Source organism: Zea mays, chromosome 10 (assembly GCF_902167145.1).
Source record: "Zea mays cultivar B73 chromosome 10, Zm-B73-REFERENCE-NAM-5.0, whole genome shotgun sequence".
Lineage (NCBI taxonomy): Eukaryota > Viridiplantae > Streptophyta > Magnoliopsida > Poales > Poaceae > Zea > Zea mays.
Window position 1 is genome coordinate 113662679 of NC_050105.1, and position 6000 is coordinate 113668678.

Consider the following 6000-nt stretch of genomic DNA (forward strand, 5'->3'; position numbering starts at 1 on the left):
TAGGCTCTCCAAGGTCCTCATGGACGGAGGCAGCAGCCTCAACATCATCTACGCCGAGACCCTAGGGCTCTTGGGGGTCGATCGGTCCACGATCCGGGCCGGTGCAGCACCTTTTCACGGGATTGTCCCCGGCAAGCGTGTCCTGCCCCTTGGGCAACTTGATTTGCCCGTCTGCTTCGGAACTCCCTCCAACTTCCGAAAGGAAACCCTCACTTTCGAGGTAGTCGGGTTCCGAGGAACCTATCACGCGGTGTTGGGAAGACCGTGCTACGCCAAGTTCATGGTCGTCCCCAACTACATGTACCTCAAACTCAAGATGTCAGGCCCCAAGGGAATCATCACCGTCGGATCCACATACCGCCACGCTTACGAGTGCAACGTGGATTGCGTGGAGTACGTCGAAGCCATCGCCGAGTCCGAAGCCCTCATCGCCGACCTGGATTGCCTCTCCAAAGAGGCGCCCGACCTGAAGCGGCATGCCGGCAACTTCGAGCCAGCCGAGGCAGTTAAGTCTGTCTCTTAGTCTCTCTCGACCCCAGCAACGACGCCGGCAAGAAAGTCAGGATCGGCTCCGAGCTCGACCCCAAATAGGAAGCAGTGCTCGTCGACTTTCTCTGCGCAAACACCGAGATTTTTGCGTGGAGTCCCTCGGACATGCCAGGCATACCGAGGGATGTCGCTGAGCACTCACTGGACATCCGAGCCGGTGCCCGACCCGTGAAACAGCACCTGCGTCGTTTTGATGAAGAAAAGTGCAGGGCCATAGGCGAGGAGGTCCACAAGCTAATGGCAACAGGGTTCATCAAAGAGGTATTCCATCCAGAATGGTTAGCTAACCCTGTACTTGTAAAGAAAAAAGGGGGGAAATGGAGGATGTGTGTAGATTACACTGGGTTGAATAAAGCATGTCCAAAAGTTTCCTACCCTCTGCCTCGCATCGATCAAATTGTGGACTCCACTGCTGGGTGTGAAATCATATCTTTCCTTGATGTCTATTCAGGCTATCACCAAATCAAGATGAAAGAATCCGACCAGCTCGCGACTTCTTTTATCACACCTTTCGGCATGTATTGTTATACTACTATGCCATTTGGCTTGAGGAATGCAGGTGCAACATACCAAAGGTGCATGAACCATGTGTTCGGGGAGCACATTGGCAGAACTATCGAAGCTTATGTCGATGACATCGTTGTCAAAACAAGGAAAGCCTCCGACCTCCTCTCCGACCTTGAAGTAACATTTAGGTGCCTAGGAAAAAAGGGCGTAAAACTCAATCCCGAGAAGTGTGTCTTTGGAGTCCCCCGAGGCATGCTCCTAGGATTCATCGTCTTCGAACGAGGCATCGAGGCCAACCCGGAGAAAATCGCAGCCATCATCAACATGGGACCCATCAAAGATTTAAAAGGAGTACAAAGGGTCATGGGATGCCTTGCGGCTCTGAGCCGCTTCATCTCGCGCCTTGGCGAAAAAGGATTACCCTTGTACCACCTCTTAAGGAAGACCGAACGCTTCACTTGGACTCCCGAGGCCGAAGAAGCCCTCGGAAACCTTAAAGCACTCCTTACTAATGCGCCCATCTTGGTGCCCCCCGCTGCGGGAGAAGCCATCTTGATTTACGTACCCGCAACCACTCAGGTGGTCAGCGCTGCGATCGTAGCCGAGAGACGAGAAGAAGGGCATGCGCAGCTCATCCAGAGGCCAGTCTACTTCGTCAGCGAGGTGCTATCCAAGACCAAAATCCACTACCCGCAAATCCAGAAGCTACTGTACATAGTGATTCTAACATGGCGAAAGCTGCGACACTACTTCGAGTCTCATCCAGTGATTGTGGTGTCATCCTTCCCCCTGGGAGAGATCATCCAGTGCCAAGATGCCTCGGGTAAGATAGCAAAATGGGCAGTGGAACTCATGGGGGAACACTTTCATTTGCCCCTTGGAAGGCCATAAAATCCCAAGTCTTGGCAGACTTCCTAGCTGAATGGACCGACACCCAATTGCCAACAGCTCCAATCCAGGCCGAACTTTGGACCATGTACTTCGATGGGTCGCTTATGAAAACCGGAGCAGGTGTTGGCTTGCTCTTCATCTCACCCCTCGGAAAACATGTGCGCTATGTAATACGCCTCCATTTTCCAGCGTCAAACAACATGGCCGAATACGAGGCCTTGGTGAATGGGTTGCACATCGCCATCGAGCTAGGGGTTCGGCGCCTCGACGCTCGTGGCGACTCGCAGCTCGTTATTGACCAAGTCATGAAGAACTCTCACTGCCACGATCAAAAAATGGAGGCCTACTGTGACGAAGTTCGGCGCTTGGAAGATAAGTTCTATGGGTTGGAACTCAACCATGTTGCTCGACGATACAACGAGACTGCAGATGAGCTAGCTAAAATAGCCTCGGGACGGACGACGGTTCCCCCGAATGTCTTCTCCAGGGACATATATCAACCATCCGTCAATCTCAACGCCGCACCCGAACCTGAAGGGACCTCGGCCTAGCCCGAGGTACCCTTGACCGCCGAGGGTGAGGCCCAGCGTGTCGAGATAGAGCGAAATGGGGTCACACCAAACCTAAACTGGCAGACCCCGTACCTGGAATATCTCCTCCGAGGAGAGCTGCCCCTCGACAAGGCCGAAGCTCGGCGACTGGCTCGGCGCGCCAAGTCGTTCGTTTTACTGGGTGATAAAAAAGAGTTGTACCACCGCAACCCCTCAGGCGTTCTCCAACGATGCATATCCATCGCCCAAGGACAGGTGTTGTTACAGGAAATACACTCGGGGGCATGCGGTCACCATGCAGCACCTCGAACCCTTGTAGGAAACACTTTCCGACAAGGTTTCTACTGGCCGACCGCGGTGGCCGACGCTACTAGGATTGTACGCTCCTGCCGAGGGTGTCAATTCTACGCAAGACGGACACACCTACATGCTCAGGACCTATAGACAATACCTATCACTTGGCCGTTTGCTGTGTGGGGTCTGGACCTCATCGGTCCCTTACAGAAAGCACCTGGGGGCTTCACGCACCTGCTGGTCGCCATCGACAAATTCTCCAAGTGGATCGAAGTTCGACCCTTTACCAGCATCGGGTCCGAGCAAGCGGTGGCGTTCTTTACAAATACCATCCACCGCTTTGGGATCCCAAACTCCATCATCACCGACAATGGCACACAATTCACTGGGAAAAAGTTCCTAGACTTCTGCGAAGGCCACCACATCCGTGTGGACTGGGCCGCCGTAGCTCACCCAATGACAAATGGGCAGACGGAGCGCGTCAATGGCATGATTTTGCAGGGACTAAAACCGAGGATCTACAACGACCTCAACAAGTTTGACAAGCGATGGATAAAAGAGCTACCCTCGGTGGTTTGGAGTCTGAGGACAACACCGAGCCGAGCCACGGGTTTCTCGCCGTTTTTTCTAGTCTATGGGGTCGAGGCCATCCTACCCACGGACTTAGAATACGGTTCCCCGAGGACAAAGGCATACGACGACCAAAACAACCAGACCAGCCGAGAGGATTCATTGGACCAGCTAGAAGAGGCTCGGGACGTAGCCTTACTACACTTAGCACGGTATCAGCAGTCTCTGCGACGCTATCACGCCCGAAGGATTCGGTCCCGAGGCTTCCAAGTGGGAGACTTGGTGCTTCGGCTACGACAAGACGCCCGAGGGCGCCACAAGCTTACTCCTCCCTAGGAAGGGCCATTCATCATCACCAAAATATTGAAGCCCGGGACATACAAACTGGCCAACAATCAAGGTGAGGTCTACAGCAACGCTTGGAACATCGAACAGCTACGTAAGTCGTACATGTACCTCAGTCCCTTTACATGTATAAATAAAAAATCTAACCGTCAAGGGAGGATCGGCCTTGCCTCAGCAAAAACCGACCCTCCCTCGGGGGCTAGAAGGGGGGAACCCCCTCTGCATCAAAATTTTCCTCGGAAAAGTTTTCTATCAAAACGACTTTCGTGTCTTTCGACTATATCGATAACGGAATCCTAAAAACGAGCGAGAGAGTCCTTGAACGGCAAGGCTGACCGAGCCAAGGGACTCCTACGCCTCCGGGATACGGATACCTCACTCATCACCTTCCGCGAAAAGTAACTCGCGCTCGGATAAGTGATTATGCTACCGAACAAGTCCTAACGCTCGAAACAAGAGGAAAGAAACGCAGCTTTATACTCTGACACCCAAAATGTTTAGGCCTCAGCGGCCGCAGGAAACATACACATACTTAAAATAATTGTTCCCCAGAGGCTCAGGTGTCGGCAGGGGGAGGAGCAGCACCCTCGGCGTCATTTCCACCCTCGACAGAATGTGGCCCGGCCTCGGACGGCGACACAGGCGGAAGGATCTCCACCTCAAAAAGGAAGCCAGCGCCACGCCTGGACCCTCGGCAGCCGCATCAAGCCTTTGGGCCTCGGCTAGGGCGGCCTCCTCTTCATCGGGTAAGCAGTAGCCCTCGCTGACCCGCTCCAAATCCACATCGTAGTGGGAAGCAAGGACGGCGAAGGCCCGCCTAATACCGTGGTGCAGTGCCCAGCGGAGTCTGCTGCGCACGTGGCCGCCCAAGACCCGCAGGCGGCTCTAGAGGGAGCTGCCCGAGGGGACGTCGTCAAGGCCAAAGGTCCGGCAGAAGGCCGAGATGGCCTCGACATGGCCGTGCGGTTAGCCTCCTTCTGCTCGGCCGCTTGAGCAAGCGCCTTGCAGTTCTTGACGGACTCGTTAAGAGCCGTCTCGAACCCTGAAGACAGCTGGACAATATTCTTCAGACACGAGGTGAAGAGTTAAGCTAAAGCAAAATCACAAAGCAGGCAAAACATACCTTTGGCCCGGGCACGCTGCTGTGAAGCCATGGCTTGGGCGGACCAGGCAGACCCGACGGCCACGGCCAGGCCCTCCAAAAGGGTCCCGGCCCGAGCGGTCGCCTCGGCTAGCCGCTCCGTAACCTTAGCCAGCTGTTCCCTAAGGGCCTCAGCCCGGCTCACGGCCTCGACAGCTTGGCTCCAGAATTGGTCCCGCTCGCTGGTGACCTGGCCAAGCTCCAGCTGCCGCTGCTGCATCTCCTCGGCTTGGGAAGCCACCTGCTCCCGAGCCGACGAAGCCTCCGTCCGTGCCGACGCCGCCTCTGTCCGCGCCGCCGCTGCCTCCGATTTCAGCTCCTCATAGAGCAGCCAAAGGTCCACCGCCTCGGCGCTCTATTGGGCGAGGCGCTCATTGGCCTCGGTAAGCGCAGCCCACTGGGACCACAGCGATTTCCAAACGCTGCTCTTGCGACGGAGGAACAGCGACTTAGCGGTGCTCATGTCCGCGAGCTCCTGAAAAGGAAAATAGAATATCACAAAGAATGCCCTGATCACACGAGGTGTACGTCTAAATCCTTACCTGGAAGACCCTGGGAACGTCTTTAGAAAGGATTTCTGTGGTCATTCGAAGAGACCTCATCGCCGCCTCGCTATATTCATGGAAATTATCCCGCAACGTTTCCTCCAACTCATCATTAAGGGCAAGGAGAGGCTCCGAGGTATCGCGACCCCAGAACACGAGCGGCTGCCCTCCCCACTCATTGGGATTGAGCTGCGTGGGGATAAGGCCGCTACTCCCCACGATGGGCTATGGTTCTGCGTGCCCCGCGACCAAGGCATCGGGTCCCTCTGCAGTCGATGCATCGGGCCTCTCCTCGGCCAAGGTGACAAGCCTCCACTCACCGACCTCGGCAACAACGGCCGCCCCCTCCTCATGGTCGAAAATGGGGGAACCGGGGATGACCAGGGCCGAAGGAGCCGGGGGCGGGGGCACCTCAGCCATCTCAACACCGGCGGCGACGGGCGGCTCCACGGGCGAATCAGCGACGGCCCCGGCAGGAATCGAAGTCGGCGCCGGCAACAAGGCAGACGGGCTTGAGGCCACGGCCGCGTCAATGGCCTCCTCGGCATGATGGCCGCTCCAACAGGGGGGTCGACCTGGGAGGCTTGCCCCATGACAGCCCGCGCCT